The sequence below is a fragment of the Salmo trutta genome, chromosome 3 (assembly GCF_901001165.1).
Source record: "Salmo trutta chromosome 3, fSalTru1.1, whole genome shotgun sequence".
Taxonomy (NCBI): Eukaryota; Metazoa; Chordata; class Actinopteri; order Salmoniformes; family Salmonidae; genus Salmo; species Salmo trutta.
The window spans coordinates 43309222-43334223 of record NC_042959.1 but is presented as its reverse complement, the minus strand read 5'-3'; the positions used below and the strand labels follow the sequence as shown (position 1 = coordinate 43334223).

General features: G+C 44.7%; 1 pseudogene; it reads left to right on the top strand.

Annotated features, from left to right (window-relative positions):
• The window catches only part of LOC115165387 (protein MMS22-like), a 38997-nt pseudogene that overhangs the window by 11065 nt on the left and 2930 nt on the right, over positions 1–25002 (top strand).

The window sequence follows — 25002 nt, the reverse complement described above, 5'->3', positions numbered from 1 at the left end:
CTGTTTTCACCTTCTTACCAAGCTGCTTAGCGATGGTCTTGTAACCCATTCCAGCCTTGTGTAGGTCTACAATGTTGTCCCTGACATCCTTGGAGAGCGCTTTGGTCTTGGCCATGGTGGAGAGTTTGGAATCTGATTGATTGATTGCTTCTGTGGACAGGTGTCTTTTTTACAGGTAACAAGCTGCGGTTAGGAGCACTCCCTTTAAAAGTGTGCTCCTAATCTCAGCTCGTTACCTGTATAAAAGACACCTGGGAGCCAGAAATCTTTCTGATTGAGAGGGGGTCAAATACTTATTTCCCTCATTAAAATGCAAATCAATTTATAACATTTTTGACATGCGTTTTTCTGGATATTTTTGTTGTTATTCTGTCTCTCACTGTTCAAATAAACCTACCATTAAAATTATAGACTGATCCTTTCTTTATCAGTGGGCAAACGCACAAAATCAGCAGGGGATCATATACTTTTTTCCCCCACTGTATGTCTTTCCTTGCACCACTGGACTAGAGCCTGCAGAACTTGCTTTTTGGAGTGTGGTGTTAAAAAAGCAGAGCATCTCTTTATTACGGACAGACCTCTCCCCATCTTTACAACCATTTAATCTATATGTTTTGACCATGACAGTTTACAGTCTAAGGTAACCCCAAGTAATTTAGTCTCCTCAACTTGTTCAACAGCCACACCATTCACTACCAGATTCAGCTGAGGTCTAGAACTTAGGAAATTATTTTTTACCAAATACAATGCTCTTAGTTTTAGAGATGTTCAGGACCAGTTTATTACTAGCCACCTATTCCAAAACAGACTGTAACTCTTTGTTGAGGGTTTCAGTGACTTCATTAGTTGGGGTTGATGATGTGTATATGGTTGAATCATCAGCATACATGGACACACATGCTTTGTTTAATGCCAGTGGCCGGTCATTGGTAAAAATAGAAAAGAGTAGAAGGCCTAGAGAGCTGCCCTGCGGTACACCACACTTTACATGTTTGACATTAGAGAAGCTTCAATTTGAGTTCTATTAGATAGATAGCTCTGAATCCACAATATGACAGAGGTTGAAAAGCCATAACACAAGTTTTTTTCAACAACAGGTTATGGTCAATAATATCAAAGACTGCACTGAAATCCAACAGTACAGCTCCCACAATCTTCTTATTATCAGTTTATTTTAACCAATCATCAGTCACTTGTGTCAGTGCAGTACATGTTGTGTGCCCTTCTCTATAAGCATGCTGAAAGTCTGCAATAGCATTGTATTTGGTCAAACACAATTTTTTCCAACAGTTTGCTAAGAGCTGGCAGCAAGCTTATAGGTCTGCTGTTAGAACCAGTAAAGGCCGCTTTACCACTCTTGGGTAGCGGAATTACTTTGGCTTGCCTCCACGCCTGAGGACAAAGACTTTCCTCTAGGCTCAGATTAAAGATATGATAGATAGGAGTGGCCATAGAGTCAGCTACCATCCTCAGTAGCTTTCCAAGTTGTCAATGCCAGGAGGTTTGTCATTATTAACTTTACAAAATTAAAACTTGCAATGCTTTTCTTTCATTTTTTTTTTTTTATGAATACAATGGCTCACTGTTCGTTGTTGTAATTTCCTGCCTAAGTTTGTCCACTTTGCCAATGAAGTAATCAATATGCAGTAAGTCAGCCAGTCAGATATACAGCCAGACTTATTAGCCACTCCTTTTGACCCATCTCTTTGAACCATTCAATTTTTCAATTCCTCATCAATCCATGGAGCCTTAACAGTTCTAACAGCCTTAACAGTCAGTTTTTTAACATGTGCATGTTTATCAATAACTGGAAGAAGCAATTTCATAAATTCATCAAGTGCTGGGTCTGGATGCTCCTTATTAATCACATCAGACCAACACATATTTAAACATCAACCACATAAGAGTCACAGCAAAATCTTTTGTATGAGCTCTTATACATTATTTTAGGCCCAGCTGTTGGAACTTTGGCTTTCCTGGATATAGCCACTATATTGTGATCACTGCATCCAATGGGTACGGATACAGCTTTAGAACAAAGTTCTACAGTATTAGTAAAGATGTGATCGATACATGTGGATGATCTTGTTCCTATAGTGTTTGTAAACACCCTGTTAGGTTGATTAATAACCTGAACCAGATTACAGGCACTGGTTACAGTAAGAAGCTTCCTCTTGATCCAACAACTTGATGAAAACCAGTCAGTGTTCAGGTCCCCAAGAAAGTAGACTTCTCTGTTTATATCACATACACTATCAAGCATTTCACACATATTATTTAGACATTGACTGTTCACACTTGGTGGCCTCTAGCAACACCCCAAAAGAAAAGGCTTTAGATATGCCTAGTGAACCTGCAGCCACAACACTTCAATAACACTTGACATAAGATCTTCTCTAAGCATTACAGGGATATGGCTCTGAATATATATACAGTCCCCATAAGCATTTATGTCTCTTCTATAGATGTTATATCCTTGAATTGCTACTGCTGTATCATCAAATGAATTATCCAAGTGACTCTCAGAAATGTCTATATATTATCTGATGTTAGCAAGTTATTGATTTCATGAACCTTATTTCTAAGGCTACATATAGTAGGGCTAATTTCAGCCTTTTCCTTGGTAGCTTATCAGAGATAGACATAATACTGAGAAGAGCAAACAAAGCAAGAAAAAAAATACATTCAGCAGTCCATTAATCAATTGGGGTGTGTGTGTGTGCTGCGGGGTTGAAGCTACGAACCCATAGGCTTGGCTCTCTCATCCCTTCCAGGCTTCCGTGAGGGAGGGTGGACAATGATCCTGTCATGGCAGATGTAAGCAATGTGATTGTGTCTAAGAGTTGGGGGAGAAGAAAAACAAAAAACAAATTCCTAATAACTTTTTGTATGGTTATAATACTGCCTGGAACGGGTGAAATCGATAGGTAATTTAAAACCTTCAGGCAACATTTACATCTCCGTAAGAGTTAGTAGCCTCTTCCGAGGCTGAGGCTTTTTGGGTAAGGGTATTTCTAACTCTGTCCTCTGTTCTAGGTAAGGCCTACTGAGGCCCTTAACCAGCCATCACTACCACTGCACCTGCACCAAAGAGCTGTGGATACTACCTATACACTTACTGGAACACAGGAGCAAAGTGTTACACACACAGGTGAACACACACACACATTCACACTTGATGTAACTATGATTTGGTGACCATTGGATTTTATCTGCAATTAATCAAATTTGACATAGCATTTGTATTTACAACTGTGTGTGTGTGTGTGTGTGTGTGTGTGTGTGTGTGTGTGTGTGTGTGTGTGTGTGTGTGCGTACTTGTGTGTGTTTCTCCGTAGTCTTTCTGGAACTACATGAACACACTGCTGCGGTCTCTGATCAGTGGCCAGCCTGTAGCAGAGGAGTACGGTGTGCTCCCTACACACTGTAAAGACCCTCTGGGCTTCACCTGGTGGCTTGTCACTCACTTGGCTGAGCTGGGACAATACAGCAGAAACGGGGCCTTCCAAAACGAGGTACCGTAATTTCCGGACTATTAAACGCACCTGAATATAAGCCGCACCCACTGAATTTAAAAAAAAATATTATTTTGAACATAAATAAGCCGCACATGTCTATAAGCCGCAGGTGCCTACCGGTACATTGAAACAAATGAACTTTACACAGGCTTTAACGAAACACGGCTTGTAACAAAAATAAATAGGCTTTAACGAAACATGGCTTGTAACAAAAAATTTAAAATTAGCAGTAAGCTTTAGTTGTCTTTTTGCACTGAGTCAATTCCTCACGCTGCTGTTTCCAACGTCTTATCATCGACTCATTAAGACCAAGCTCCCGTGCAGCAGCTCTATTTCCTTTTCCAACAGCCAGATCAATCGCCTTCAACTTGAAAGCTGCATCATATGCATTTCTCCGTGTCTTTGCCATGATGAGGGTGACAAAATGACTACCGTAATCAGAATGATGGGAAGTTTGAGAGCGCTCGTTTTAATCTAAACAGTAAACAAAAAAGTTGTTTGACCTTAACCCGTTCGGCAATTTCGTTGGTCTAATGAAAGCTTCATGCCGCCAAAAAACTGAGCACGTCACAGAATGTGTTTTTTTGGAGAAAACATTTTTGAAAGCGGGAAAAATCCATATATTGGCCGCGTCATTGTTTAAGCCGCGAGGTTCAAAGCCTGGGAAAAAAGTTGTGGTTTATAGTCCGGAATTTACGGTAATCTACCTGAGATTAGGGGGTATAAGGAGGGATGTCCTAAACTGTAAAGGGGTGTGATTTTTCCTGATTAATCAGATATGGCTGAATTTGTGAAATGTGTCCTCCATTTATAGTTTAAACGGTCAAAATCCTGTTTTGGCCCGATCGCATCCCCTGTTAAGATGAAAGTCACAGGCTGCAATTTTGACTTCTTGCCAAGCTTATTAGACTGTATGTTTTGTTGGTAATATAATGTATGCTCTGGTCTCACAGAAACAGCTGGAGGACAACTGGAGTTTTGTGGGTGAGCTGCTCAATTCCACCTGTAACCCTAAGGTAGGCTCTCGCTCAAAGAGGATATGGGTTATGGATGGGAGCATGGTTTCAGTGTACAGTTATAATTAGTTTGTTGATTGATCTGTGTGTGTTGCAGAGAACGCTACAGGAGGATCAGATCAGAATGCACGTCCACTGCTGCCTGAATCTGTCTGTGCTATGGAAACCTAAAAATAGCACTGTCACCACAAAACCTGGTAAGGAACACCTCTAACACACCACTCTAAGACATGGACAATATGTAATGTACTCCTCAAAATATCCCACTTACATTCTCCCCTCCCTCCAAAGCGGTTCGATCACAGTGCCCTGGTTAGGGGTGTCAGGGCTCTGCAGTGTGAGCAGAACCCCCCTGGCCCTGTTGGACCAGGCCCGGATCTACTGCTCCCCTTCCCCCCTCCTTTCTCCCAGCCACACCCAACTGTACCGCTCAGCCAACTCCTTTCACATCTTCCTCAGAGTGCTGGCTCTGTACCTGGCCCAGGAGAATGCAGGCGGCGCCCCCTGGAGGCAGATCAAGGGCAGGTGAGGTGTGTGTGTGTGTATGTAGGGATGGGTAAGATGGAGGGGTACAGAAAAGGAGGCCACTTAAACCCTTAAGGTACTCTTTAAATGGAGCTAAATTAGTTTTGTTCAATATTATGTTGATATGAAATACTGTCCCAAGGGGGACAGGTAAGTCCACACTCACAGGCACACACACACGCACAGACACGTCAAGATCAAGGCACAGAGAGTCGTGTCTGTGCGTGTGTGTGTGCCTGCCAGGTGTGGCACAGCACATCTCTGAGGCATTGCTATTTGCTCAGACTCCCAGGGAGAGCAGGTGTCTCAGGAGGAACCTCCACCTGCCTCTCCTCTCCTCTCAGCGGAGACCAGCCTAGTCCCACTGAGCCACACATCAAACCCACAGCTGCTTCCCAAACTCCCCCAGCCATGGCTCCTCTTTCTGGGGGAGACCAAAGACGATAAGCCCATGGATCCCAACATCAGAACGTGGCCTGGGACGGGCCCGGCTGGGCGCCAGCGAGAAGGATAAATCCGCCTAATGACTTCCCTCTGTCTGGAACGTGCTCAGCCGCTCCACAGACATGAAGGCTAATTAGCTAACGAGCATGGCGGTTAATTCCCCTTAACGAAGCCGTGTTGGTTTCCAGCACGGATGGGGGTGGGCAGCGGCAGGGAGGTTGCTGGCAGGGACCGGACTGGGCTGGGCCTGGTCCAGATTAGAACACCCCCTCTCCCTCTGTCTCTGCTCCAGTTCCCTCGAGAAGAGCCGGGCGTGCTTATGGCGTTCCGGCAACGTTCCGGCAGCGTTCTCGCTGGCTGGACCGGCTCCATGGGAGGCCTGTGGTGGCTGCATTAATGGGATCGACTGGGAGAGCGCTGATCTCTTATGCCGGGAGTCGTGAGCATCTGCTTGCCTCCGGAAAAATATGTCCAGGATAAACAAACACACAGACACGCAGACGGACTGTCTGTCTGACAGACAGAAAACACAGCAAAAAGCCTCCCAACCTGTTACAGACAAACTGTAAATCCATTTCCCACTGCTGTTTTTCTCTAAATGGATCTCCCTATCTACCTTCTCTCTTTTTCTCATCTTTCGCTTCTTCTCACAATCTCTTCATACCTTAGGTTATTTTTCGACATGTATACCATCCATACACCTTTTACCTTCTTCTCCTCTCACTCTCTCTCCCTGTAGCATGTAGCAGAACTTTAGAACCAGTCATGGTTAGGGCTGTTACAGTGACCATATTACCGCCACACCGGCAGTCATGAGTCATGACCGCAGTCAAATTCCACGGGACCGCTGAGTCACGGTAACTAAGCTTCTCCAAGCTCTGACGGTCATTAGTAGCATATTAAACTTGCTAACTGCCTGGTACTCAGCACTTTATTGTCCCTCTAATCACTCTGACATAAATGCAAATGTGATTGAAAATAAAATCGAACACTTAATGAGAGCTCATGTTGAGGAACATTTCTATAGGCTATACAATTGCGCGAGAAAACAAGAGTTTTGATGGTTTTCTATTAAAAAGAGGATTGCATCAGCTTTCTATAGGCTAGGCCTCTATTTATTTCTCAACTTATCCTAATTTTTAGCATATTGCTTCGCTTTACAACAGGAATATAGCCTACCTGGCATGAAAATGAACCACAGAAAAAGCGTCCTCCATTCGCTATTGAAGTGCATAGATTACATGTATTTTTCCCCCTGCCCCTGTTCCGAGACAGGTGCATGATAATGGTCCATTCTAAATCATAACTCATTTCACACACAGAGTACCAGTCAAAAGTTTGGACACACCTACTCATTCAAGGGTATTCTTAATTTTTTACTATTTTCTACATTGTAGAATAATAGTGAAGACATCAAAACTATAAAATAACACATATGGAGTCATGTAGTAACCAAAAAAGGGTTAAACAAATCAAAATATATTTTATATTTTTCAAAGTAGTCAACCTTTGCCTTGATGACAGCTTTGCACGCTCTTGGTAAAATAGTTCAAATAAAGAAAAACCCTGGAATGAATAGCTGTGTCCAAACTTTTGACTGGTACTGTACATTATTTAATATATGTAAAGACAAGATTAAATTAAGAATGGTCTGATGGGTGACAATATCAGCCTTTCACTTGTGAATGATGTATTATCTATCGCTTGTGAATGATGCCTAGTGTGTGCAGTCAGGCAAGAAACAGCGCATGACTTCTTTTTGCGACTTTTTCAAATCATAGTCACACACCTCATGTAGCCTGTTGATAAGGTTTGTATCACAACTAAAGTGGCAAAATATCTTCTTAAAATTAAGCACATTAATCCGCTTTACAATCAGTGTAAAGCCTAACTGCCAGAGGTGGGATCAAGTCTTAGCAGTCAAGTCCCAAGTCAAGACAGGCAAGTCCGAGTCAAGTCTCAAGTCAAGTCTTAAGTCCTAAACTTTGAGTTTCGAGTTCTAAACGAGTCATAATGTGCTCTTCACCAAATGTTAAAAGGTATTACATGAGTAATAGTATATTACAATTATGCAAATCATGAATGCTTTTAAAAAGATCTAAAAATGTATTATTTTCCAAATAAACATTATATTTCCATGGAGAAAGACACACCCCCCCAATAGTGATTGACTATCGAGGATCGCTATGGGGCGCAATCGCCCAACCTTAACACACACTCTTTCTCTCACTGTGTGGTTACAGTAGGCTAACGTATGTCAATGGTTTTAGGAACAGCAGTAACATCAGGCAGGATTTAGGTTACCAACTGCTTAGCCAGTTGTAGCTCAATCTTGGGTGCAATGATCACGTTCCCGCACTGACTGACTGTGTGGAGGCTCATTGATTTAACGTTACACAAGCCTACATGATACACCAGTAAAGTAATAAAATATATAGCTGTCGGCTATATTAGCCACGACTTACCGTTCTTTGTGCAGCTTCAATTGTTGAACAAAGTTGGAAATTGTTGCGCCTCCGTCTGTAATTTTCTTCCCGCGTGTTTTTCAAGTTGCAATTCGTTTTTTGTTGATACAGTGTCGTCTTTATATCCGAAAATAATAATTTGGGGTATCGTCTTTCCAAGGGCTCCATCAGAATTCACCCGCCGACGTTCCTCTGCACTGCCACGCACAACGTTTTCTCAGCTTGCACAATTTGATTGGCTGCTGTCCGATTCAAACTGTAATCCGTTAAATGAAGAGTTTGATGCGCTGCACACTTTTTTTAATAGCAGAATTTTTAATATTTGGGCTTGGGGAGGGTATCAAGTCAGGTTGAGTCATAATGCTCAAGTCCAAGTCAAGTCACAAGTCATTGGTGTTAAAGTCAAAGTTGAGTTGCAAGTCATCATATTTGTCATGACTCGAGTCCACACCTCTGCTAACTGCCATACGTAGGCGGCACGTGAGTTTCAAGTTTGGGGAAGATATTTTTCACCATGAAAATGCACCTTTAATGATTTTAGCCTTTAAAGGAGAATAGTTTTTCATATAAACTTTTGCCAAGTCAGTAACCACGCCCACGTGAGCACAGACATTGTGGCAACGTGATGGAACCACCCTCCAAGGCGAGTGCTTTAAAGAACTTGCTGAAGAATTAACATATTAGACCAAAACATGCTGGGTTGCTGCCATTGAGACCAGTCTACGAGCAGCACGAGCTGAATACGTGACAAATGGTTTAAAACTACAAGACCAGAAAATGGTGGGACCCTCTGGAACTCTTTAGTGAAGAGGATAGGGACTATACCGGAACATTCAGTCTGCAGCTTTTTAAATACCGGTAGCCTAGTAAACTCGACTGAGGACCACCGCGTGTTTACCTCTGAAGGATCCAGTCTAACGAACACTACAACTACTAAGTACATTGTGACCTCTGGTGGACAACCAGAGACTTGCATCAAACTACTCGCCATAGACGGATCGAGTGGTTTCAACAGAGAGCGACGACAAAGATATACAAACATAAATATATACATTGCACTTCTTTTCGAATGTGCTGTTGTTCATGTGCAATGTAGCCACATTCCCATGAGCATAGTTTTCCAACTGTATGTACAATGGGTACATACAGTTGTCTTTCCCGCTCTTTATCTGTCCCAACCCCCTTCCCATTGTGTAACAAGCCATCATATCGAGTTAGACCACTAGGGACTTTTCATTGCATTATGTTAGTAATCAATTCAACCTATACTGTGTGTGTTTATGTATTTCTGTGTGATCATTTAGTTAGTTCATTATCTATTTACTAAGGAAATTTGTGTAGGCTGAGTCATCATGTAGACTAGGGTTCGTGCAGATTTATAGAATATTAGAATGACACTGATATGAGGAAATGATTGATGGATGACGGGTAGGATATGGAGATATGCTGATATATTCTTGAGTTAATTTGGGAAACGGTAACTCATTAAATAAACTTTTCCTGTGGTTCCCCAGATTACCAATTAATTAATTGTTGCATGGTTAATTTAATCGCGTAATAATTAAACGGGGTATGTCATTTTTCGATGAATAACCGTCATCACATAAATGATAGTCACATCATGACAGAGGTCACTTTTGAGAACGGTGTTATCCCGCTAATTGATATCATTTTGGTACATTTGCACTCATGGCCTACTGCCGTGTGCGCATTGCTGCGCTTATAATGTGAAGAAATAGCCTAATAGTTTATCAACGTTTTAAGCTAAATGTTCTGATCTCTTTCATTGCTATTTAAAATTTTTGTATTTTACCCCCTTTTTCTCCCCAATTTCGTGATATCCAATTGCGATCTTGTCTCATCGCTGCAACTCCCCAACAGGCTTAGAAGAGGCGAAGGTCGAGTCATGCATCCTCCGAAACATGACCTGCCAAACTCCAAACTACGCTTCTTAACACCCGCTCACTTAACCTTGAAACCAGCTGCACCAATGTGTCAGAGGAAACACCATTCAACTGACCATCAAAGTCAGCCTGCAGGCGACAGGCCTACCACAAGGAGTTGCTAGAGGGCAATGAGCCAAGTAAAGCTCCCCCGACCAAACCTTCCTCTAACCCAGACAACACTGGGCCAATTGTGTGCCGCCCTATGGGACTCCCAGTCACGGCCAGTTGTGACACAGCCTGGGGTCGAACCCGGGTTTGTAGTGACGCCTCAAGCACTGCGATGCAGTGCCTTAGACCGCTGCTCCACTCGGGAGGCTCAGACTCATTGCTTTTAAAGTTTTTTTGATGCGAATGGTTGTATTAATTTGGGATCTATCACATCCATCAACTGTCCCAGAGTATGTTTGGAATATTTAGTTCTCGCACAAAAGGACTAGTTGACCAATAGAATACGTAAACCTTTGTACTATGGGCGATAGTAGATTGACATAGGCTAGTGCTTTTGCTGTTCGTTAGGCATGCTCATCTTGTTGGCTGACGAAAAGTAAATGTGACAGTTCTTCTAACATCTTCAATATGGAATTCGATAAGGACACACGCAGTTGTGTCCCCGATGTGTCTGTTTTCACTTGTAGCCTTCTATGGAGCTGAGATGCCTGTGAGAAGGACCCAATCACGTGATGGGCATTGGCTAATAAGAATTGATTGGCAGTCAGGAGAAGGGAATTATGATTATTATATTCATCCCACAACGACCACTTTGGCTGCAAAAAGGCATGGAATTCTTTAGGGGGTATTGCGGCCACACAAGGGGGATGCCACACAGAAATTTGAGGCCTGGTGAGAATATTATCAAGTGCTTGTCAAATCGTGAATGAGAGACTGATGAAGTGTGTACAGCCTGCAGAAAAAAAACAAAGCAGAGCTCATGTGACCTTTTTCCAATCATCATTAGAGTCGCATCATGCAGCCTTAGAATGTTTTAAAAATCTAAACATAGTGCAATCAGAAAGTATTCACACCTGTCTATATAAGGTCCCACAGTTGACAGTGCATGTCAGAGCAAAAACAAAGCCATGAGGTCGAAGGAATTTTGTCAGAGGCAGGATTTTGTCTAGGCACAGTTCTGGGGAAGGGTACCAAAACATTTCTGCAGCGTTGAAGGTCCCCAGAAACACTGTGGACTCCATCATTCTTAAATGGAAGAAGTTTGGAACCACAAAGACTCTTCCTAGAGGTGGCCAGCCGGCCAAACTGAGCAATCGTGAGTAGAAGGGCCTTGGTCAGGGAGGTGACCAAGAACCCAATGGTCACTCTGACAAAGCTCCAGAGTTCCTCTGTGGAGATGGGAGGACCTTTGAGAAGGACAACCATCTCTGCAGCACTCCACCAATCAGGCCTTTATGGTAGTTTAGCCAGACGGAAGCCACTCCTCAGTAAAAGGCACATGACAGCCCGCTTTGGGGTTTGCGAAAATGCACCTAAAGGACTCTGACCATGAGAAACAAGATTCTCTGGCCTGATGAAGCCAAGATTGAACTCTTTGGCCTGAATGCCAAGCGTCACCTCTGGAGGAAACCTGGCACCATCCCTACGGTGAAGCATGGTGGTGGCAACATCATGCTTTTGGGATGTTTTTCAGCGGCAGGGATTTAGAGACTAGACAGGATCAACGGTAAGATGAACGGAGCAATGTACAGAGAGATCCTTGATGCAAACCTGCTCCAGAGCTCTCACGACCTCAGACTGGGGCATAGGTTCACCTTCCAACAGGACAACGATCTGCAGAGAAGAATGGGAAAAACTCCCCAAATTCAGGTGTGCCAAGCTTGTAGCGTCGTACCCAAGAAGACTCAAGGCTGTAATTGCTGCCAAAGGTCCTTCAACAAAGTACTAAGTAAAGGTTCTGAATACTTATGTAAATGTCATATTTCCATATATATATATTTTTTTTACATTTGCTAAAATGTATAAAAACCTGTTTTGCTTTGTCATTATGGGGTATTGTGTGTAGATTGATGAGGGGGGAATGATTTAACCCATTTTAGAATAAGGCTGTAACGTAACAAAAGGAGGAAAAAGTCAAGGGGTCTGAATACCTTCCGAATGCACTGTATAGCCCAATGTTTTTATCACAACTAAAGTTGCATAAATAACTCTAAATTAAGCATATAGGAAGACTTGTTTCTTTGTTAACCGCTCAACACAGAATATATCCTTTCTATTTCATTCAGCTATGTTACATTTTATTCTTCATACTATAAAAATAATATAATATAATACCACGGAATTCTAATCTTGTCTGCTAAATAAACTAGTGTAGCCCACTGCCATATCAGGGCCTAACATAAGGACAACTCAGAGTATGCTATTCTGTTCTGATTTAGACTACATTTTCTTCATATCATGTTTCTTTAGAACTGTCTAAAATTAGTAATCGATTAATTGTGATGGTGTAGGCTATATTAAATTGATTTATTCGACTTTTTAAAATGTACAGTACCAATCAAAAGTTTGGACACACCTACTCATTGAGGCGGTTTTCTTTATTTTTACTATTTTCTACATTGTAGAATAATTGCGAAGACTTCAAAACTATGAAATAGCACAAATGGAATCATGTAGTCACCAAAAAAGTGTTCAAATTAACTCAAGATATATTTGAGATTCTTCAAAGTAGCCACCTTTTGTCTTGATGACAGCTTTGCACACTCTTGGCATTCTCTCAACCAGCTTCATGAGGAATGCTTTTCCAACAGTCTTGAAGGAGTTCCCACATATGCTGAGCACTTGTTGGCTGCTTTTCCTTCACTCTGCATCCAATTCATCCCAAACAATCTCAATTGGGTTGAGGTCAGGTGATTGTGGAGGCCAGGTCATCTGATGCAGAACTCCATCACTCTCCTTCTTGATCAAATAGCCCTTACACAGCCTGGAGGTGTGTTGGGTCATTATCCTGTTGGAAAAAAAATGATAGTCCCACTAAGCGTAAACCAGATGGGATAGCCATACTGGTTAAGTGTGCTTTGAATTCTAAATAAATCACAACAGTGTCACCAGCAAAGCACCATCACACCACCTCCATGCTTCGCGGTAGGAACTACACATGCGGAGCCAGTTTCATCGTAGCGCTTGATAGTTTTTGTGACTGCACTTGAAGAAACTTTCAAAGACCTTGACATTTTCCGGATTGACTGACCTTCATGTCTTAAAGTAATGATGGACTGTCGTTTCTCTTTGCTTATTTGAGCAATTCTTGCCATAATATGGACTTGGTCTTTTACCAAATAGGGCTATTTTCTGTATACCACACCTACCTTGTCACAACACAACTGATTTGCTCAAACACATTAAGAAGGAAAGAAATTCCACAAATGAACTTTTAACAACGCACCTGGTAATTGAAATGCATTCCAGGTGACTACCGTATGAAGCTGGTTGAGAGAATGCCAAGAGTGTGCAGAGCTGTCATCAAGGCAAAGGGTGGCTACTTTGAAGAATCTCAAATATAAATATATTTTGATTTGTTTAACTCTTTTTTTTGTTACTACATGGTTCCATATTTGTTATTTCATAGTTTTGATGTTTTCATAATTATTCTACTATGTAGAAATGAATGAGTAGGTGTGTCCAAACTTTTGACTGGTACTGTAGATGTTCCAAAGGTCTGTATTAGTGACTTGTAGGCTATGCATGAAAGCCAGGAGATGCAAAATGTGTTTATTTTAATTGATGGTCAATTACCGTGAGACCGGCAGTTATTTGCTTGACAATCACCGGCTGCAAAAATGTAATGACCGCCACAGCCCTAGTCATGATAATGCTCATAATTTGTATGGGGGAGTTTCAGTCCCTGTTCCTCAATATGTGCTGTGTCCGTTCTAGGGGAACTATGGAGCCCTCTGGGTGCACTGCAGGGGGTGGCGTGTGTGTGTGTGTGTGTGTGTGTGTGTGTGTGCGTGCGCGTGTAGGATCTGTATGTATGTGTGTGTGTGTGTGTGTGTGTGTGTGTGTGTGTGGTAGTTATTGATCTCTAACTGGTGTTGCAGTAGATTGGTTTGACTGCAGAGAGGGCGACTGTGTGCCTACCGCTGCGTGGCTGAGTGTCTGACATTTAACATGATCTCTAAAGGCATTTGTTCACGGTACCCGCAGGATCCAACAACGTTGCGCTGGGTGTTTTTCTCATACACACAGACACACTCACGCCTGGCATGTCTCTCATCAGCACCAGAGAAGGAGTGATGGAGCTTTATGATGGAGGAAGGGACGGGTGGGGAGATCTACCAATACATATGCACTCTGATCTTGACTAGAGCAATGCAAAGTCTCAGTGAGTAATATGAATGTCACACACTCAATTTGAACTGTGACACTACTATCTCTTCATCTTACTATGACCAATGGAAACTCATGTCCCTTGTTTCTCATCCATCTCTCTCGCTCTCTCCTCTCCATGGTGTACTCCAAGTTCCACCAGCGGCGGATGCAGGAACTATCCGAGGCTGGGCTGATGAACTTCCTGCTGTTTTCCTTGTGTTGACCCGGCAGGCCGAGCTGGAGGACGTGGCCGGCCGGGCATGTGAGCTGCTGGGCCTGCCCAACAGAGCCTGGTGTGGAGGGGCCTACTGGCTCTCTTAATGCTCTTCCAGGAGAGGGGCCTTGATGTGGGGGCCCAGTCTCTCAGACTGCCAGGGAGTTCTACCTGAAGACCACAGAACCGTCTCGCCGCTTGGCCCTCTGGGGCCCCCTGGGGTCCTACCTAGGGGGCGTGGCCGAGGTGTTTGAGACGAGCGTATGTCTCGGTCTGTCGGAGGAGAAGCTACTCAACGAGGAGTTTGGTCTGCTGCTGCCCGCCTGCCGCCAGTCGGAGCTGAGCTCTGCCCTGGGCTTTCTGCAGATTGTGCTGAGGGAGCTACGGTGATGGATGGGAGACAAACACTCAGCAACTCACTAAGACACAGTTAACACAAATGCCCGCACACACACACTCTACACATTGACGAGCAGACAGACAGACAGATGGACAGACAGACAGACAGACATGCTTTCAGGCATTGGCCTTAGACCCTACAACTAGATCCTGGAGTTTTTGCTGGCATGATCACGTGAAAAAACTCCTGGCCCTACCTATCAATGCTGGGATCTAGAAGCCGTAAAGGGGTCAGTCAGGCGCCAGTACTGGCATCTACAAAGGCAGGATTGTGCTGTCCTCTGTCCCCCCTCCATCCCTACGATAAACCCAGCCCATCCATTGTGTCGGGAGGCCCCTCTCTGTCTCTTGGGGCCCCGTGGCCCCCAGGTCACCTTCAGCAGGTGCTGGCAGAGGCCTGAGTATAGTTACGGCCTCTAGGGGCCCCAGTGCGGTCACCATGGGTATAGCGGCAGGTCGTGAGTATGTGGAGTGACTGTGTGGCGGAGAGTGGAGACGGTGTCAGGGTGAGGTCACAGGCGGGCCACGGGTGTGTGTTACACGGACGACCCGATCAGAGGTCAAGGGTTTATAGAGAAAGGCACAGGTGACACAGGTGTCTGTTTTGGTGAGGGAAGAAGTAAAAGGGTAGGACAGAGGTGTCAGGAGGGAGAGGATGTCTGGTTGTATGTAAATGGACCGGACCACTACAGTGTTGTGTTATTGTTCAGTTTGGATTACCCTGAGTCAGCGCTAGTGAAGCAGTAAGCTGCCAGCCTGCAACAATCCTCACTCACGACTTATGTGAGTGTGTGCTTGCTTTGACTCTCCTGTGTATACATGCCAACACTCCCACATACACACATAACTCCAAGGTGAAACACTAAGTGTGCTAGTGCTGGGAATTGCCAGGGACCTCACAATACGATATCACGATACTTAAGTGCCGATACGATATAAAAAATATTGCGATATTGTCAATACGATATATCGTTCAAAAAAATCCCGATATATAACTGTAGATTTTTCACCCATCACTAGTGTGCTCTTCTCTTATTTCAGTCCAGGCTCCCGTAACGCGGCATATCTCGTTAGCTTCGCTAATTCTAAAAACGTCCCCATCTCATATCTCGGGGTTGGAGGGCACTCATTTGCACAAACTCCCAAAGGGGACAGTGTTATGGCCGAGATCACGCTGACCCATTTAATGAAATAAAAAAGCGCTCTCTCAAATTCGTCCCGCCAAATTATGCTTAATTCTCCATCCTGGCAGTACTTGGTATCTCTGTGATTAATGTGTTTTCAGTGACACAATTAACAGGTAATTATGTAGTCCTGCAAATTGTGCCTCGCCGTCATTATGTTTATTAAGAGCAGAGCGGAATCTGCACACATCAAGAGAATTATCCCGCCAGAGGCCGAGACCAAGAGGTGTGTGTGCGTGTGTGACAACCACTGACTCGTATGGCTGTCGCCAAGGCCGGACGCCCGCCTAACAGCCAACCAGTAGGCTAATTCCTCACATTGCATTCCTTCCCATGATCCTGTGCATGAGGGCTTGAGACCCCTGTGTCGCCAGAGGGTGTGTGTGAGGTCTCAGTGGTACACATTCAGTATTATATTGGAGTACGGGTGGTGGACAATTATCTGAGATCTTAATTAAGTGCTCTCCTTCGTATCTAGACCCTACGCCCCTACACCTTGGCCCTCCATTGGACCCTGGGTCTCTCTCTAAAGAGCAGTGGATGGACATTATAGAGGTGGTGGGAGGCAATAGTTGTTTTCCCCTGTCATTATTTAAGGCCCAGTGCAATCATAAACATCATTTTCCACACTGAGGTTGGATAATACTGTGTAATTGTGAAAATTATGATAATGCCCGTTTTGTGTAAGAGCTGTTTGAAAATACCGGCTGAAATTTTTGCCTGTTTTGGTGGGATGGAGTTTTGGCCTGCCTGGTTACATTAGTTAATAGACCAATAAGAAAGAGAGTTCCAAACCTCTCAGGCAATAACTGCTAGTTTTCAGTTTTTCCCTCTTCACTGAGACCACTCCCAGACAGTCCTTGCAAAAGTGTTGCTTGAGAAATTGCTCTTTGCTGAGACGTTATTTTTGTTTATTTTTATGGTTGAGTATTTTAAATATTTTCACTATTAGAATAATATCATGACATTTTATCAGATGTCCGGATAGTCGAAATACATGTGTTAAAAAACTTGGGAATGGGGCCTACCGAGTGGTGCAGTGGTCTAAGGCACTGTGCCACTAGAGACCCTGGTTTGAGTCCAGGCTCTGTCGCAGCCGGCCGTGACCGGGAGACCCGTGGGGTGGCGCACAATTGGCCCAGCGCCGTCCGGGTTAGGGGAGGGTTTGGCCGGCAGGGATGTTCTTGTCCCACTGCGCACTAGCGACTCCTGTGGCGGGCTGGTCGCAGTTGCCCGGTGTACGGTGTTTCCTCCAACCCATTGGTGCGACTGGCTTCCTGGTTAAGCGGGCATTGTGTCACAAAGCATTGCGGCTTGGCTGGGTTGTGTTTCGGAGAACGCACGCCTCTCCCGAGTCCGTACGGGAGTTGACTGGGACAAGACTGTAACTACCAATTGGATACCACGACATTGGGGAGAAAAAGGGGTAAGGTCCTGTGTGGCTCAGTTGGCTCAGTTGGTAGAGCATGGTGTTTGCAATGCCAGGGTTGTGGGTTTGATTCCCACGGGGGACCAGTACGGAGAAGAAAAAAAAAATGTATGAAATGTATGCATTCACTACTGTAAGTCGCTCTGGATAAGAGCGTCTGCTAAATGACTAAAATGTAAAAAAAAAAAGAAAAAAACAACTTGGGAACTGGCTTGCTGCGCATCCTGCGTGACTAAAGGAGAGAGGTGATACTCTGCTTGCTTGAGTTTGACCTGGGAAGGAGGAAAAAAAGAGAGAGTAGCCATACAGATTGTGCCTGTCTTGACTGCATCAAATCAATGTAAAGAAGCTAGCTACCTAGGCTAATTGAGGCTATTTTGCTGTGCTTCCCGTCCTTGTCTACAACTCATTTTAGATTAAACAACAGCCTGATGATTGGTCGTTGTAGCCTACTCCTTATCATTTAACTAACTTAATTCCGTAATTTTAATTCAACTTTGCATTGATTTAAAGATCTACGTTGTTTGCTTCACTTGGAGCCACTGAAGACAGTGCCACTTTGATTAGCTGACAAAAACAACAAACGCATTAAGCCGGTGTAGACTACAGTATGTCTTAACTACACTGAACAAAATATACAAATATAAACATGCAACAATTTAAAAAGATTTTACTGAGTTACAGTTCATATAAGGAAATTGATCAATTTAAATAAATTCATTAGACCCTAATCTAGGGATTTCACATGACTCGGAATACAGATATGCATCTGTTTCTCACAGATAGCTTTAAAAAAAAAGGTAGGGGTGTGGATCAGAAAACCAGTCACTATCTGGTGTGACCACCATTTGCCTCATGCAGCGCAACACATCTCCTTCGCATATAGTTGATCAGGCTGTGAAATGTTGTACTACTCTTCTTCAATGGCTGTGCAAAGTTGCTGGATATTGTCGGGAACTGGAATACGCTGTCATACACGTTGATCCAGAGCATCCCAAACATGCTCAATGGGTGATATGTCTGGTGAGTATGAGGGCCATGGAAGAACTGGGACATTTTCAGCTTCCAGGAATTGTGTACAGATCCTTGCAACATGGGGCCCTGCATTATCATGCTGAAATATGAGGGAATGGCGGGCGGATATATGGCACAACAATGAGCCTCAGGATCTCGACACTGTATCTCTGGGCATTCAAATTACCATTGATAAAATGTAATTGTATTCATTGTCTATAGCTTATGCATGCCTATACCATAACCCCACTGCCACCATGGGGCACTCGGTTTACAACTTTGACATCAGCAAACCGCTTGCCCGCACGATGCCATATACACCATCTGCCATCTGCCCGGTACAGTTGAAACCGGGATTCATCCATGAAGAGCACACTTCTCTAGTGTGCCAGTGGCCATCGAATGTGAGCATTTTCCCACTGAAGTCGGTTACGACGCCGAACTGCAGTCAAGTCAAGACCCTGGTGAGAACGACGAGCACGCAGATGAGCTTCCATGAGACTGTTTCTGACAGTTTGTGCAGAAATTCATCGGTTGTGCAAACCCACAGTTTCATCAGCTGTCTGGGTTGCAAGTCAGTTTGTGTGTGTGTGTGTGTGTTAGTGGCTGCAATTGGGGGAGGGGTTAAGTGGGGTCTCTAATGGTGTGTGTACAGCTATAAGAAGCGGCAGTGGGGAGGATTAAGTGGGGTCTCTGACTATGTCTTGTACAATGAGCCTTGATGGGTGTGAAAGGCCCATTCCGCCGTAGTAACGAGGCTAATGAATTCAGACTCTAATCGATTGTCTCAGCTCTCTCTGGATTAGATGCAACCTTGCTGGAAGGCGCAGGCAGAGGTGTGTGTGTGTGACACGAGTGGGGAGTGCAAGGGGAGCTGAGGGTGCCAGTACTCAGCCCTGCCTCCCTCCCTCCCCTCCATCGCTCCATCCGGGCGAATGAGGGGACAGGAGGATCATCTCCAGTCTAAATGAGATTACAGCTCCTTCAGCTGCTTATCTGGGCTAATGCCAGCCGCCGTGGAGCCAGGCAGACACAGCAGCCAGAGCCCAGTCTGTGTACAGGGGATCAGCCCCGCTCTGCCCTGTCCTGTTCCTCTCTACCCTGCATCGCACCGCATGACCTAATCCCCCCAGAGATGGGAAGAGTGAGAGAGCGATGAAGAAGGATGGAGAGAATGTGAAAGAGAGGAAGGAAGCGGAATATAAGAAAGGGAAGGAGGTGGAGAGGTGGTGTGAAGGAGAGATACTGTGTTTCTGTTGAATAAGGATGTTATTGGTGTGTGTGTGTGTGTGTGTGTGTGTGTCTCCTACAGGACGGTCCATCAGCGCAATGTCCAGCCTGGCCACTCAGCATGTCCCCCCCGGTGCCTGGCTGCCTCCTCCCAATGCCAGCGTGGGTAAAGGCCGCCACCTAGCGGTGGCAGCAGCTCTCTGGGCCAACCTTTTCCCCTTCCTCCGCAGCCTGCGCCTTTCCAACACCCCTCCTGCCCAGCTGGCTGATGCTGCCGCAGGTCAGATGCACACACAGAGGGAGAGAGGGAGAGAGTGGGAGGAATGGGGGAGGAGGATAAATGTTCACTGTACACAACAATTTCACACTGTGGGTTGCACACACTAACAATTGTCTTCCTCATGAGATAATATACACTGTCTGCCTTTGCCTCACTGTTTCTCTCTCTCTCTCTTTTTCTCTCTCTCTTTTACTCTCAACATCTTGCATCTGTGCTTTGTGTTGAGCATGCAGTGAAAAATCTTTCCATTATAGTATGACTCTCTCAAACGTATTTTCCAGGGTAGTTACCGTAGGTAACATGGTATGAATGTTGACTCTCATTTCCAGGATTTACTCTGCCCCCCCCCAAGACCTCCAGCCCAACCCCATCCAGTCCATCATGCAGTGCTTCAGCTGGGACGACATGCTGCACCCCCCTGCTAGTGACTTGCTACCTACCCCACCTGCTCCAGAACAGGTAACATTACTCCAGTACATTACCCTAGTAAGCAGGGTCTGAACTTGTCCAATAAGAAATGCTTGTTTTTGGTTTTTATTGCAAAACACTGTGCTACGGAGTGCACTAATGAATACAAACCATGTGTGGTGGCAGACATCCGAAAGGATCATTCTAAGCAAGGTGCTGCACAAAATCACTGCTCTACAAATCACCTTTGCATTCCAAACTACTATCCATCATGTGAGCCTCCCTTATACAGATTAGCACATCTGTGCAGCGCTGTGCTCCGGTGGAACATAGAGATTGAGATCCACTACATTGCGGTCAGACTGCACAGAATCACTGGTCTACAAATCACCTCGCATCCCAAACAATAACAAATTATTTGATCAAGATGATCAATTCTGCGCCTCACCTTACTCTAACTTGTGATTCCCTTAAACGCATTTGTCGTCTGTTCTATGTCAAACTGACCTCTCTTCCCCAGCGAGCTGGTGTATTCAGTGAGCTCCGGCTGTGGAGGTTCCGTGTCGGGCTTAGCCCAGACCCTGTCTGTGACAGCCTGGTTCCGCTATGTTCTGCAGCAGCACATCCACAAGAACCCAGATGGCATTGACAGCAGAGCAGGTACAGAACCTCAACCTAGAACCCTGGACATCCGACCATTTAGCAAACGCTTTTATCCAAAAGGTACTTAGAGTCTTGCATGTACACACTGGCCAGGCCTCACTGGTCTCCGTTCAGCAATGGAACGACATCCTCAGTCAGTTAGGCCACATTTAAAACACTTGCAACCTACACTTCTTGTCTATTACAATATTAGGATGATTTCCCATCCGTTTCTGTTTTTAAGTATGTGTATTTCTGTACGTTTATTTCAGTGTTTTGTTGTGGAGATGTAAGTGTGTGTGTGTGTGTGTGTGGCAGTTGGAAAGAGTGTGGCGCTAGAAACACAAGGTTGTGGGTTCAGGTCCCATAAGGAGCTAATACACATCCTAAAAATGGCCAGCATTTACACAGGCAGACCAATTTTGATATTTTGCCCAATTATTGGTCTTTTGACCAATCAGATCAGATATTTTGCCGATAATTGGGCAAAAGATCAGAATTGGGATACGTGTGTAAATGCAGTCTTTGGATAAAAGTGTCTGCTAAGTGGCATATATGATTATTTATGATGTGTTACTGACTTTTTCCAGGCAGGGCTCTGGAGGAGCAGTTGTCAGAGCTCACTAGACTCGTGTTAAGGCTCCTTGAGGTGGACTCCCTACTGCAGAGGGCCGGGCTGCAGACTAGAGCCGGCAGCAAGCTAGTGCCCAGGTCTGCTCTGGAGATGCTCATCAAGGTACTACACACACACTGTAACATGGGAGCACCTCGTCACACACATAGTGTAACAGGGTAGCTTGTCATCTCACACACGCATGTGAACAAGGATATTTGCAGCATGCAAGATACATACAGGTAACCGCCAAAAGAAAGGAAACACTTGAGTAAATGAGGGATACAAAGTATATTGAAAGCAGGTGCTTTCACACAGGTGTGGTTCCTGAGTTATTTAAGCAATTCATCCCATCATGCTTAGGGGTCATGTATAAAAATGCCCAGTTATCCATTATTTTGGCTACCATGTCTAGAAGAAGAGATCTCAGTGACTTTGAAAGAGGGGTCTCAAGTAGCATAGGGGGTTTTGAGGGTGTGTGTGTGTGTGTCTCGAACAACAGATCTCAACCCAATTAAAACCCTTATGGGAGATTCATGGAGCGGCGCCTGATACAGCGTTTTCCAAAATGGAATGTCTCGTGGAAGAATGGTGTCACATCCTTGTAATAGAGTTCCAGACACTTGTAGAATCTATGCCAAGAAGTATTGAAGCTGTTCTGGCGGCTCGTGGTGGCCCAATGCCCTATTAAGACATGCATTTCCAAACATATACAGCTTAAATACATTATGTCGCTTTTGTATTTTTCTTTTTCAGGCTGTGGGGCGTGTGTACAGTGGGCTGCAGTTGTTGTCTGAGCATTCTGCCATGGTCGCCCGTGCTCTGGACTACACAGGGGGACATCACGAAGTATATCAAACACTACCTGGTCAATAAGAGTCCTCAGGAGGGGCTACTGCTGGCCTACTGGGCTGTGGGTGGGTGTATGCATCACGGAGGGCTGCCCCTATACCCTTAGGCTGTTGTATGAATCTCTAAGGACTGGATAAGTGTAAGGTGGAGCTATAACCTTATTGCTTATACCTATCCAATCATTTCAGATCTCTACAAGTGTGTAGAAAAGATATTGGCTAGAGGTCAATTTGGTGTTGGGCGAGAAGGAATCGGCGTATGTGAGAGGATAAGGATGAGCAATTCTGCCCAGCGACTTGCTTCGAGCCAATCTCCTCAAACGCGTTGAATGTGTCATCCTTGGTGTTGACTGTGTGTGTGTGTGTGTGTGTGTGTGTGTGTGTGTGTGTGTGTGTGTGTGTGTGTGTGTGTGTGTGTGTGTGTGTGTGTGTGTGTGTGTGTGTGTTTCGTGGTAAAGCACTGGAGTCCCCTGCTGGCCACCTCCAAGGCCCAGCAGCTGTAGTTCAACATTGTCATCGGCTGCTCCTCCCTAACTCTCTGTCCGGGCTGGACAAGGCCTTGAGGGACAGCCTGTCCCTTGTCGTGTCTTTGGCATCATTAAACTGAAGACATGTTTATCAAATAACTCTCTGTAATTATTATTACGCGATTAAACTGATTAATCGTGTAACTGTACTTAACTAGAAGGTCGGGGCAACAAGGAAAATATTCACATTACAAAGTTATAATTTTCCTAATATAACTTTCAGATATTATAATATCTGATCCACGAGTCCTCTGATTAATGATGTGTTAGTTTACCTCACGTTAGTCTCATTCCAAACGTCGTAAATTGTTGGTTATCTGCACGAACCCAGTCTTCACTATGAGTCATCCATACATCAATTGTCTTAAAATCATTTATTTACTAAACTAAATAATTCACAGAAATGCATAAACAAACCGATATGGTTACAAGGAAATGATAGGAGAATGTGCCCTAGTGGGCTAAACCGGCATGGCGGCTTGTTACACAAAGAAAGGGGGTTGGGCTTGAATGAAAGATCGGGAAGACTGAGTAACAAGAAAAAGCAGCTATGCCATCGTAAATACATTATCGTATGCATTCTAAATTTCCGCCCATTTGGAAATGGAAAATGCAATAAATATTTACTCTGAGCTGCGCTTCGGTAGGTTGGTCGTAGATGCTGGCTGTGTTGGCCAACAGAGATCTTCCTGTCCTCGGAAGAATGTGTAGACTTTCCCAGGTACAGTTTATGTCGTCCTGTCATCAGTCATAATGTCTCAGATGACAACCGAACTGACATCCATACTCATGAAGTTCCAACGCATATTTCCAACTGGTTCTATTACCGAAATATGGTTCCTTTCCCCCAACTTGTTTGATGTTCCCAGACTCTCTATATTTAACAAAGGCTATTCAAAAGTCCTTCAGTAGGGTCAGAGAGAGAGGGGAAGGGGAGAAAGGTATTTATGGGGGGGTCATAAACCTTACCCACAGGCCAACGTCATGACACCCTCTACCTGCAGGTGGGACGCATGAACAGACACACGCACACACACCCGCGAACACACACACTCCCTATACCTAAACATTATGTTACCTACTACCCCAGTTTGGATACTTCAGGAAAAAAGTATTGTTTGGATACTTCAGAAAGTACTATACTAGCAGGGTTAGAGGGGAGGAAAGAAAAATCCAGAAGTATTTTCCATGAGAATTAATAATACTATACTGACCTCTCTCACTGTGTGTTTGTCTCTCCTTTCTTCCCCTCCAGGGTCTGTCTATAGCAGCCAGTATGTCTGTCTCAGGGAGCCTGCCTAAGGAAGCAGCTCCGTGATGTCATCTCCAAGTACCTTGACCATTTCCTGCCTGCCACTCCATCGGTTGGGGCCACAGCCAATCACCCGGCGCTGCTGGCGGCCTGCGAGGCCACACCCACTCCACGTGGGGCAGCACTGAGGAGGAGCGTCCTTCAGATGATCAGGTAGGATTCTGACGCTCTGGGTAGAGATTGCTCTTGGGCACATATCCAGGATGAGTTAACCCTGCCCAAATTCTCACCTTAATAATTAGGTAAGGGAATGCGAAGCCAAACTGACCTTGGAGCAGTGTCTCAGGACAACTTCATCCTAATCCACCTTGACAGCCTCCTAAGAGCATCTACTAAATGGCCAGACGACTGGCTCTGTGTCATACCTCTTCTGTGTCTGTCTCCATAGTGAGAACTTCCTGCATTTTAAAGGCAACGCCCCTCCGCCCCGCCTGGTCACGGTCCTGGCCTTCCTATTGGAGCTGCTGAGACGGAACAATGCAGTGACCCCGCCCTGCTCACCATGCCCCTTCCCCTCTCTGCTCCGCTGCCTGAAGCTGGTCAACGAGCCTCACCGTGAGAGTACACACACATAAAGACACGTACACACAGTAATCATATTTGTGAACAATGTGCGAACAAGCTTGCTTTTATGGGTAGTGTTTTTCTAGGTTTTTGTGTGTGCA